Raw genomic sequence first — 12,160 nt, 5'->3', positions numbered from 1 at the left:
CCTGGGGAAAGTTCAAAACAGGGTACAACTTGCACGGGTTAATACTTGCATGGGTTAACTTATTAACATTATCCTTAACATTTATACAGTTGCTAAGTGCCTGTTTGTTACCCCCTGATGCGTCATTCTCCGCAACCAATTTCTCTCCTGATATGTATGGTGGCGGTGGGGCCGTGGCTATCAGTTTGCTGATAGGGCCAGATCCCGCCGCCTGAGCCAATCCTCTCTGTATTTCACCCTCCTGTTGCCATAGCTGCAAATAATCATAATGTTTGATTCGTCTCTTTGCTGATTTAATGAGACATATCCTTCTCCTTAAATTTTGCAACACTTCTGGGCTGAAGCTGCCTACTCTTGGGAATTTCTCCCCGTCATGTACAGTCATTCTCTCCCATTCATCACATAAAATTTCTGTGTGTCTTCCGTATTTTTCACACATTACATACCTTGCCGACCCGATTGGTCGGTTTACAGAATCAACCCGAACCGAGGTTGATCGCCCCCTTCCTGAACAACTGGCCCCCATAATTTGCAGGTGTTGCTTGCTCTACCTCTGACCTTTATATCAGGGTCTTCAGCGAACCCTTACAAAAAACCAAAATATTCAAAGATAGGTTGACGGTGAAGTTTACCGAGCACCTCACTCACTCGCCCACGCCGACCAATATGCCCACACACTGATATAGTGCTGGCGTACTCGACCCAGGGCCCCTATTAACCTTAGTTTACTGGAACATGTAGGTATGATCCGAAGAGCATTAACCCTTTCCAGTAAAGGTGGGGTTGTCGGATAGTTCTAGAGTGACCAGCGAACTTCCCTTTTTGAAAAAATAAAAAATTACACAAATCACGTTAGAATGTACAAATAGCGTTTGTGACCGGGTTTGTACACAAATGGTACTGGTCAGGTTACTAACTAATGCACACAATTACGTGCGGTACAGTCGTTCAGCACATAAGCAACTAATCTTATGTACGGAGCGACCAGTGGAATCGACATTCGGCAGCTGCGAATTCCTTCAGCCTGAGCTTTTATGGCCTATATGGGTGTTGCACCAACCCTTCTTGGTGTTGTGCCTTGTCTCTATAGCGGACTTCTTTGTACCTAGACCTCCTGGTCTGTTATATGACCTCCTGGTCTGACCTCCTGGTCTGCTATACCTCCTGGTCTGACCTCCTGGTCTGCTATACCTCCTGGTCCGCTACACTCTAATGCTCAAATTTTATGTTTAACCAGAGATGCCTCCCTAGCCACCGTGCATGTCACTTACACGTATGTACCTTCACGAGAACTCGATGATTTCTGTGGTTCAATCCCCAAAATTGTAAAAACAAACACTCACTCACCACATATACACTTTTGTTTCTATTTCTATTTCTGCACAGAAATTTTCTTTAGACCAGATGTGTTGTAAATTTGGAGAAGAATCTGTTAATTTAAATTTCGAATACTAAAATAAACTTGCGCTATTTATCGCTCTTTGCGCTATTTATCGCCTGTTGCGCTATTTATCGCCTGTTGCGCTATTTATCGCCTTGCCACCTTTTCGCTTGTTAAAAATCAACACTATCGTGTGACTTGAGTTACGTGGGCGTACCCAGACGCTCCGTTGCGTAATTTACGCTGCGTGCGTCGGCCTTTGCGTACGCGAGTCTCAGCCCTTTGTTAGAGACACGTGTACACAAAACCAATGTCCACCGTAACACAATGTACACGTTTATCAATGTAGATGATCCTCAATCCTCTACTGAACCCCACACCAATCTCTCCTTGTACCTTTAGGTAGAGCTGCGTGTGTGCTTTACACTTTATCCCTTAATGCATTACTTTTACACTTTAACTATGAAATAGCGACAAATCTCTCTTAGCACGTTTTATCAATTTATAAAATGGCAAACAGGAGAGTGATATATGAAAATACACGAATGAAAAAGAAATGCAGATATGTACGTGCATACGCAAGACAGAAATAAACAGTTTTAAAAGACACTAGCGTGTTGTTCTTACCTCCGGTTCCGGATTCCCTCAGCACCCTTTACTAAGCGAAGCAGACGTTTATCCCGTCAGCACTGCGAAGAATATGATCTCCCGCCCTTTGCTGATGGATAATGTCTGCTGAAATTACCTAGCAGAGATATGTGAAGGACAGGACGAGCCGCCAATTGATAAAGCTAAATATTTATCTTATATAAAACCCTTTATGAGGTCTAAGAACACTGTACGCTATTCACGTATGGAGTACCGTAAGGGTATGCACGTTGCGTAACAATCGCTTAGCCGTAGTCGAGACGCTCAAGCGTCACGTTCGCTCACGGCCAAGAGATCACAGGCAGGCACACTATTGGCTGCCGACTAACGTAATGATTCGCAATAGCGTAGCGGACGCTCGGGACCACGAGGCGATCACCAGCGGCGCAGACGCTCACAATGTTAAACCTTTATATCTAAACCATAAACAGTGTATTATGCAGCAAAACCTTAGTGTAGTGATAGAGTGTAGATGCAACCTTGTGTAGCCTGATTATCTTAAAAGCTGTTCGAGCGTCACCGACGCTCTGAAAATACTTAACACTATGAGAAATACACAGATACCTGGGCTTAGGGTCCAACGCCTTATATATATATATTATGAATGTTATACTTGCAAAAGAATTAATACAATACAAGTCATACACTACAATATAACATAGACTAACTAACCAGATAACTACACAGGAAATACAATACAATACTATTACGTTTAAGAGAATACGAGAGAAGGAGGAGAGAGAGAGAGAGATATGGAGAGATATGGCTCAGAATAACAAGGAAGACAATATGATTGCGGAGAAAAACTTACGCACAAAGGGGAACGATCGCATGCGCCTCTGGACATCCAGCTCCCGATTATCAGCAATGAGAACCGTTGAAGAGTGAGCTGGATGTGATCGGCTTGTCTATTTATGCCCCACACACAATACAATTCAATGGTCCCTACAATCTCATTGTTCATTGGACACAGGAATTCCTCCTCGCATTATAACAAAAGGTCATAGGTTGATTCATACAGGTGGGCTGTGACAATTTCCAACTGCTCAGGTGGGTGGGAAACTAGGTTTCCCGCCGCATGGATAAGTAAGTGCAAATAATAGTAAATGGACATAAACTTCTTATGTCCATAACTATTCGCACGAGCGATTAATTCGCTTCAAACCAACACCGGAATATTGCTAATTAAATACTCTTCCGATGGATACTAAACACCACTGTATTACTCCTGTCTGACCCTTCGTATCAAACAAAGAGGGATTTCTCTGTCCATGAACATTCTACATTAACCATACTTTCAGATTCTATCAAAGGGACCATAATCTACAAAATACATTATATGGTGAAAATATGTAACGAAAGAGTCGCCCGCTAGACGCATACAATCTCTACCGTAAATGCGCATACCGTGCGCCTGCGGGTGCCCGCAACAGCGAGTATGCGCACGCACGGGAGAGCGCACGCATGCGCAGCAGGGACACATATGAGGTGCAAATATGGCAGTGTGCATAGTGATATTTTTCTGACTTTGACAACTGTGCACCCACCACTCAGCGGTGGTTCCAGCGCAAGCCTGGGGTATACTCAGGAGGGGAAACACCTTAATTGGGGGTGGGGGGGTCCCACTTAAAAAAAAATCCCCAACCTGGGCTGACTAGAATGTTTATTTGGCTTTAGTAAATTTCCGAGATTGGAAAACAGGCTAGACTCGCAGAGAATGCAATCTTGGTAAAAACTATATTCTCTGTAAATTTTAATCCTAGGAATCATAATAAACCAAATACTGGTCATTTAATTGCTTATTTTGATATCCATGTGCTAATATTTTCAAATCAGAATATCTACTAATATCTGTCACAGAGACTAAATTACACAGTATTTGTTTCTAACTAAATTCTTATTTATTTTTATTTCCATCACATAAGCTCATTAAGATTGAATTCTGTTTGCATGTTTGGCTGTGTTTTTCAATTTGGCAATTGCAAATGATGACTCTCTCTATCATCCAGCTACACAGCAATGAGGTAGACTCTGCAAATTAAAATGTATACCTACAGTATGTGACTAATATCAAGAATCTTTATGACTTCCCACTTTCCAATTTACAGATTATAATAAGGTGATGACTTATAAACCAGAGGAAGCATATTTAATGTGAAAGAAAATCAATGACGCAGATAGGAAGTAAGAAGAAAAATGTAATAGTGCATGGGAAAACTTAAAGGAGATTTTTATCTGAACGATAAGGAGATATACAGCAAAGTGATGAAGCTGCAAAACTAAAACTCTTCAGGAGTCATTTAGAGTATAGAGCAAAAAATGCTGCAGGGTGCAACTTTGCACCTTCACCTGTATCCTTGCTGCTATTCAAGGAATGCTAATTTATTTTTTATTGCATGTAGGAGACACACTGGGGGGTCATTCTGAGTTGATCGGTCGCTAGCAGTTTTTAGCAGTCGTGCAAACGCTAAGCCGCCGCCCTCTGGGAGTGTATTTTAGCTTAGCAGAAGTGCGAACGAAAGGATCGCAGAGCGACTACAATTTTTATTTTTCTAATTTCAGAGTAGCTCCAGACCTACTCCTAGCTTGCGATCACATCAGACTGTTCAGTTCCGGATTTGACGTCACAAACACACCCTGGTTCGCACATCCACGCATCCGTTTTTCCTGGCATGCCTGCGTTTTTTCGAACACTCCCTGAAAACGGTCAGTTGACACCCAGAAACGCCCACTTCATGTCAATCACTCTGCGGCCAGCAGTGCGACTGAAAAGCTTCACTAGACCTTGTGTAAAAATACATCGCCGTTGTGAAAGTACGTTGTGTGTTCGCAGTGCGCCGCATGCGCAGAAGTGCCGCATTTTCATTTAATCACTGCACAGCGAACATTTTTATCTAGCGATCAACTCGGAATGACTCCCACTGTCTGTGGTCAGAAATCCTGGACTGCTTTATTTTTGCACTGCGATTTAGACTTGTTAGGATGCTCTCGGCTCCCAAATCTAAAACCTCCCACACATTCTTTTATCCCCACCACACCCTACTCAGATGATAACATGATTTTAACAAGGTGCAAAGCCAGGGGTTTTTCAAGAGAGGAGGGGGCCCGTGTGCAGACTCCAGGTGGGCCCTCTCCATGGTACTATAGCTGGACTATAGGTCGAAAATGTCTTGGTCAATAGTCAATAGATCGACCCCATATGGTCGACATGCATTAGGTTGACATGACAAAAGGCTGACCTATGAAAATTCAACACTGGAAAAGGTCGACATAACAAAAAGGTCAACAGGTTCAAATGGTTGACATGGCAATGGTCACACACATATGGCCCACACACATAGGTGTGCGCAGGGGGTGTGCCTGGTGCGCACAGGCACCCCCTAATGTCTGGCACCCCGATCTCACATGCCAGATGCAGCGATTGCCGAGCAGGCTGATTACTGTCCCCTCTGCGCTGCACCCTGTCAGGACTGCATTACTGACCGGACGCCTGGGTTAATCAAGGGTGCCACTGCCACTGGCTTTCAAACTCTCGGCTCCACCTCCATGTACAAAAACCGCGTGATGTGACGTGATTACATCATGCTACTCGCACGCCCACCCGCCACACCCGCGACATGCCCACCTCTCTCCTTCTATGCTATGCCAACGCCAGCCACTGATGAGGATCAGCATGCAGCCAGCGTTCCTCTTAGGAAGACAAATTCAATACTGGCAGGTGGTCCGCAGCAGCATTGACATGTTGCTTGTTTTTCCAGCAGCAGCAGTACTAGTCTGCGACTGTCAGTGTCAGTGAGTGACTGACTTGTAAGTAAGCTGCCGCTGCTTGCAGGGGAAAGAGAGGGGGAGCCAGACCAGGCTGAGGAGGAGCAGTGTAATTGCAGTGAGTGCCATCAGGGGTGTTTGTTTGGTGCACACCACAACATCTGACAATGTATCTGCTTTATTAAGATTGGTACAAGGGTGGATATTTTATATGCGTTGACCGTAAATAGATGGTGCTAGACCGTCAATAGATAGTGCTAGACACACCACTCCGATGGTGCACCCCCTAATAAAATGTGCTGCGCACGCCTATGCCCACACATATTTGTTTGGGTTTTCCATCCTTGACTATCCATCTCATAAATCATAACCATTAGTAACCCGAAGCATGGCAAGCGAAGCGAGCCCGTGAGGGGACGCATTTATACAAATGGTGGACTCAGATGGAAACACTATTCACAAAAATGCAAAAAAAGTGTGTCAACCATTTATGTGTCGACCATTACCATGTTGCCCTTTTGATCCTGTTGCCCTGTCGTCCATGTTGACCTTTTCCAGTGTCGACTTTTTGTACATGTCAAACTTTTGTCAATGTTGACATGTCAACAATATGGGGTCGACCTAATGGCTGTCGACCTAGACATTGCAGATTTTGTATACCACATCCATTGCAGGCAAACATGGAAGCCAGATTTACTGCCTTATGCTAATACAAGTATGCATTCAACTAATGTATGTGCCATCGGCAACCCATACTGCCCACTGATTATACACCTGCCCACAGAACTGTCATCCTTAGTCTAGGCCAAGCTAGGTGCAAGAGATACGTGAGAAATAGTCTTCCTTTCCCCATATGCATGACTCTGAAAATTGCACTGAGGTTTTGATTCACGTGATCCAAACCACGTACACTTCTGACTCTGTCTGAGTCAGAGTTATCCGGAATTTGTGTAAATAATTCTGACTCTGTCTGAGTCAGAATTATCCGGAATTTGTGTAAATTAATTTCTGCACATTGTATGCAAATATTCACCGTTTGCATCCATGCTAAGAGATCTATCCGACTTACAATCAGGCCCTATGGCTTAATTACAAAAAGGCACATTTCTGCTTCAGTATCTACACAATTAAAAGATTTGAAGTTTGAACCAGCTAAGAACTCTGCCATCCAGTCCACATACATTTTTCAGGCACTCAATCAGAATCCCATGGTCCATGGTATCAAATGCTGCAGAGAGATCCAGAAGGATTAAGACTGAATAGTCACCTTTGTTTCTTGTCATCAGAAGATCATTAAGCACACATACCAGGGCTGTTTCAGTGCTATGTCTTTTCCAGAATCCTGACTGTAATGGATTATAAAGATCATGGGTTGACAGTTGGGTTATAGTTGAGTTTCTCAATTTCCTTTTCTTAGGCTGACCATATTATCCCTTTAACCTGGGACGCTCATGAATGACACAGGTTCTGTGGCTGGCTGACTACAAGCCTGCATTTCACCTGGTTTTAAGCAGCCACAGAACCTGTGTAATTCATGAGTGGCCCAGGTTAAAGGCATAATATGGTCAGCCTACTTTGCTAGAAAAGGGAGGTTTGATACCAATCTGTAGTTGGTCATGCAGTCGGGATATAAATTAAGTTTTCCGTGAAGAGGTCTAACAAATGCTTCATTTAGTCGTTCAGTAAAAATGCCTGTTTGCAAAGAGCTATTTTTGCAAATGTGGGGCTTATTAAATCCATACACCTGTAACCCTAGCTAACGTACAATGGGGGTCATTCTGAGTTGATCGCTAGCTGCCGTTGTTGGCAGCGCAGCGATCAGGCAAAAAATCGGCATTTCTGCGCTTGCGTATGGGGTGCAGTGCGCACGCGCGAAGTAATTTCACACAAAAAACTATGTAGTTTCACACAAGGCCGAGCGACTCTTTTCAGTCCCTCTGCTGATCGGTGAGTGATTGACAGGAATGGGGCGTTTCTGGGAGGTAACTGACCGTTTTCCGTGAGTGTGCTAAAAAACGCAGGCGTGTCAGATAAAAACACAGGCATGCCTGGGGAAACAGGGGAGTGGCTGGCTGGACGCAGGGCATGTTTGTGACATTAAAAGAGGAACTAAACAGACTGAAGTGATCGCAAGGTAGGAGTAGGTCTGCAGCTACTCTGAAACTGTTTGAAAAAATTTCAGCACTGTTCTGCTAACCTTTTGGTCGCACTTCTGCTAAGCTAAGATACACTCCCAGAGGGTGGCGGCTTAGCCTTTGAACTGCTTCTAAAAGCAGCAAGCGAGCAATCAACTCGGAATGAGGGCCTATATTAGTATACTATGCACCACTGACTATTGGTATACTGTGCCTCCACCCAAGCTTATCTTATGTTTTTAATTATTTTATTTTACTGGGCTGGCTTGGGACAGCAAACTATACTTTATGTATTCCCTGTGCTAAATCAATTATTCACACTCCATTTAATAGTGATTTAAATGAATGTGATAGTATTTAATAGAATAAAGGCCCTCATTCCGAGTTGTTCGCTCTGTAAAAATCTTCGCATCGCAGCGATTTTCCGCTATATGCGCATGCGCAATGTCCGCACTGCGCCAAGTAAATTTGCTATGTAGTTAGGAATTTTACTCACGGCATTTTCATCGTTCTGGCGATCGTAATGCGATTGACAGGAAATGGGTGTTACTGGGCGGAAACAGGCTGTTTTATGGGCGTGTGGGAAAAAACGCTACCGTTTCCGGAAAAAACGCAGGAGTGGCCGGAGGAACGGAGGAGTGTCTGGGCGAACGCTGGGTGTGTTTGTGACGTCAAACCAGGAACGACAAGCACTGAACTGATCGCAGATGCCGAGTAAGTCTGAAGCTACTCAGAAACTGCTACGAGGTGTGTAATCGCAATATTGCGAATACATCGTTCGCAATTTTAAGATGCTAAGATTCACTCCCAGTAGGCGGCGGCTTAGCATGAGCAAATCTGCTAAAATCCGCTTGCGAGCGAACAACTCGGAATGACCTCCAAAGTACTATAATATCACATAGATTGTAATATAACAAGAAAATACAATTTGTAGATGACACCTTCCCTTCTAATCCTACCCTTAAAGCCTATACAGTTTACCTGCATGCAATACAAAAAATACCTTTACCTTTGAGGTAGCTACCTGAGTTCACCACTGAATGGAAAAAATAAAAATAATCCAAGGTGAATGCCCGGGTCACTTAGTTAAATGCCATGCATGACACAACACACCTTTTCTTATACATACATTAGTTGAAATACTGACCTTAGTAATATACATACATATACTCGTACATAGATTCAACTGCTGTATAATACCATATACCTTCTTCCTAACCCTTTAGTGCATATTCAGATAGACAAGTTTTAGGCACTAAATCAATGTTCACTTTAAATTATACTGGATTATACAATTATACAATACAATACTGGATTTACCAAATAAAATGTATTATGACACAAATGTCCGTGTGCCTTTTTACAGTCAGTTTAAATTTTACATAGGCTGTCTGGGAGGTTTCCTCTGGCTATAGTATTTTACTTTGACAGACAGTACTTGTTTTAATATTGTGCGTTTCTCTCTGCTGCAACAATTGGATTTAGACCATCTGGCAGTACTCTCTAAAGGGGGGTACTGACGGGAGAGATGTGTGCTGAGCAATCTTAACACAGACCGCTCAGCACACATCTCTCCCCCTGCTCAGCACAGCGCAATGTACTGAGTGAGGGGGGAGCGACGACGACACAGCGTTTGAAGTGAGCGACCCGCTAGATTGAGCCTGCATGCAGGCTCAATCTAGCACCGGCGATAGCGATATGCGGGGGCCCGCATCACTATCGCTGGGGGGCATACACACGGCAGATCCGTGCTTAAAATCTAAGCAATCTAGTCAGATTGCTTAGATTTTAAACATGGATCTCTCCGTGTGTACCCCCCTTAAGTCCAAAAGTTACTTTGTTTGGCTAGACCAGCGTTTTTCAACCGCTGTGCCGCGGCACACTAGTGTACCGTGAGCGGTTGCCAAGTGTGCCGCTGCCCACCAGACATGCCCGCTGCCACCACCCACCAGAGATGCCGTCGCCTCTCAGAGGTACCTGCCGGCTACCGCCGCTGTCACTAGCTGTCTCGGGCAGCGCTGTCTTCCGCAAGCCGGCCCATGACCTATGGTGACGTGCGTGACTCATAGGTCTCACACGCCACGTAGCCTTGCCGCCCGCCCACTGCTGCTCCGTGCTGCAGGACTCCGGAGTCTCCATGCCTTCTCAGCACTCCTCAGTCCTCACTGCTCACGCCACAGGCTGAGCGGGAGAGCTTTTATACAGCCAAAGCCGGTGCTAAGGGGTTCGGCGCCCACCTGCAAAAGATAAATTTGCGCCCTCCCATACGTAATAAAGGGATAGGTGCACACTGCAAAAAGGGGTGTGGTCTCACCAGAAAGGGGCATGAACACACAATAGTACCCCAATTCAAATTACGCCACACAGTAACACAATCTTAGTCACATTACACCATACATAGTGGCCATGATTCATATTGTACCACATAGTTGTGTACCTTATTCGGGTTACACTGTGGGTAGGGTGGCTAGGCTCCACCGGGAGGGGTGGGATTAGAGTTAGGTACTTGGGGGGAAGTTAGGGTTAGGCTGTGGGAACGGAGGGGTAGGGGGCAGGGGATAGCATACTTACCTTCCCCTGTCGGGATTTAAACATCGGGATGCAGGTATCGCTGTCCATGAGCATGTTGCTGAGCTGCAGTAACAGAGTATTGCTCCGCACATAGAGGGCGCCACAGCAGGGGGATGGGGTATACCGTGCCGAATACTAAGCTATACAGATATGCCCTCAACTACACTATCCCTTGCCCCTTCCCATTGTGCAGCTCTCACTGCATCCATCTGCCCCAGCCTCACCCAGCGGTCACCTGGGACAGGATGCGCAGTTCCAGTCACTGCATTTTGCAGTGCATTATTACACACATGTCCTGCAGTAGGTGATCAGTATGACACAAGAACCTGTGCGCAGGTGTGCAACTCACTTGTTAGTCACCTCTAAGTTAGGGTTGGGGAACAGGGTGAGGGGAGAGAGGGTTAGGGAATAGGCTGAGGGGAGAGATGGTTAGGGAATAGGCTGAGGGGAGGGAGGGTTAGGGAATAGGCTGAGGGGAGGGAGGGTTAGGGAATAGGCTGAGGGGAGGGAGGGTTAGGGAATAGGCTGAGGGGAGGGAGGGTTAGGGAATAGGCTGAGGGGAGGGAGGGTTAGGGAATAGGCTGAGGGGAGGGAGGGTTAGGGAATAGGCTGAGGGGAGAGAGGGTTAGGGAATAGGCTGAGGGGAGGGAGGGTTAGGGAATAGGCTGAGGGGAGGGAGGGTTAGGGAATAGGCTGAGGGGAGGGAGGGTTAGGGAATAGGCTGAGGGGAGGGAGGGTTAGGGAATAGGCTGAGGGAAGGGTTAGGGAACAGGCTGAGGGGAGAGAGGGTTAGGGAATAGGCTGAGGGGAGGGAGGGTTAGGGAATAGGCTGAGGGGAGGGTTAGAGCATCCATCAACTTACAGTCACATGTAAAGTACACACAACATGTGTGTGTGAGTGTGAATAGCAGGACAAGATAACTGGAAGCAGCAGCAGTGGGCAGTGTGATGTTCCTAGGCAGCAGCAGGTAAAGCAGCCACTTACTTGTAGAGTTTTCTCTCTCCCCCCAGCAGCGTACTTTGCTGCCACTCTATCCAGTGTTACTTTGCTGTGGGCTGGCTGGCTGGCTGGCTGGCTCTGCTGCCTCTGCACTCACCCTGCAGAGCTCTCAGCCCACATGCACACCACCAGTCTTCTTCCCAGCAGTGCTTTGCAGGGGGCGGGGACTCCGGGGAGAAGCTCTCTGTGATTGGCCTGGAGGTCTCTCTTCTCCCTCTGCCCAGCTTGCTGCTGTGTTAACTTAGCTCTATCATCCCGTGCTAGAGCTATCTGGGAGCAGATCCAACAGGGGGGCCCTATAAAACGGAGGGCACAGGGTACATGACCCTTGTTCCATCCTCTTAATCCGGCTCTGGGTGGTAGCCAGCAATGCGCTCCTTGTTGAGGGTCCCTGCAGATAGGCCAGCCCGGGGTGATGCAGCAGGAGAGGGGGGCAGAGACCGGGAGCTGATAATAACAGCAGCACAGCGCTGCCAAGTGGATACTACTTGTATTACAGTGCATGGTGTGGGCGCAGCAGCTATAGGACGTCCGTGAGAGGAGGAGGCAGGCACAGCAGCAGATGAGATTTCCTCCGTGGAGGCAGCGCACTTCAAGCTGCTGGCGCCGCTGGTGATGGTGCAGGGAAGGAGGGGTAGTAAAGAAGAGGGAGGGAGCCGG

At 46.2% G+C, this 12,160-nt stretch overlaps 1 protein-coding gene across 1 annotated transcript in view; it reads right to left on the bottom strand.

Moving 5' to 3' along the window:
- Positions 1-11,880, bottom strand: part of SH2D1A (SH2 domain containing 1A) — a 92,284-nt gene extending 80,404 nt beyond the window's left edge. The window contains exon 1 of the mRNA XM_063937253.1: positions 11,486-11,880. The gene's annotated coding sequence lies outside the window, so the exon portion shown is untranslated. The remainder of the gene's footprint in view (positions 1-11,485) is intronic.
- Between the last annotated feature and the right edge of the window lie 280 nt (positions 11,881-12,160).

This window comes from Pseudophryne corroboree, chromosome 8 (genome assembly GCF_028390025.1).
Source record: "Pseudophryne corroboree isolate aPseCor3 chromosome 8, aPseCor3.hap2, whole genome shotgun sequence".
NCBI classification, from domain to species: domain Eukaryota; kingdom Metazoa; phylum Chordata; class Amphibia; order Anura; family Myobatrachidae; genus Pseudophryne; species Pseudophryne corroboree.
This window is presented reverse-complemented; position numbering and strand designations above follow the sequence as displayed.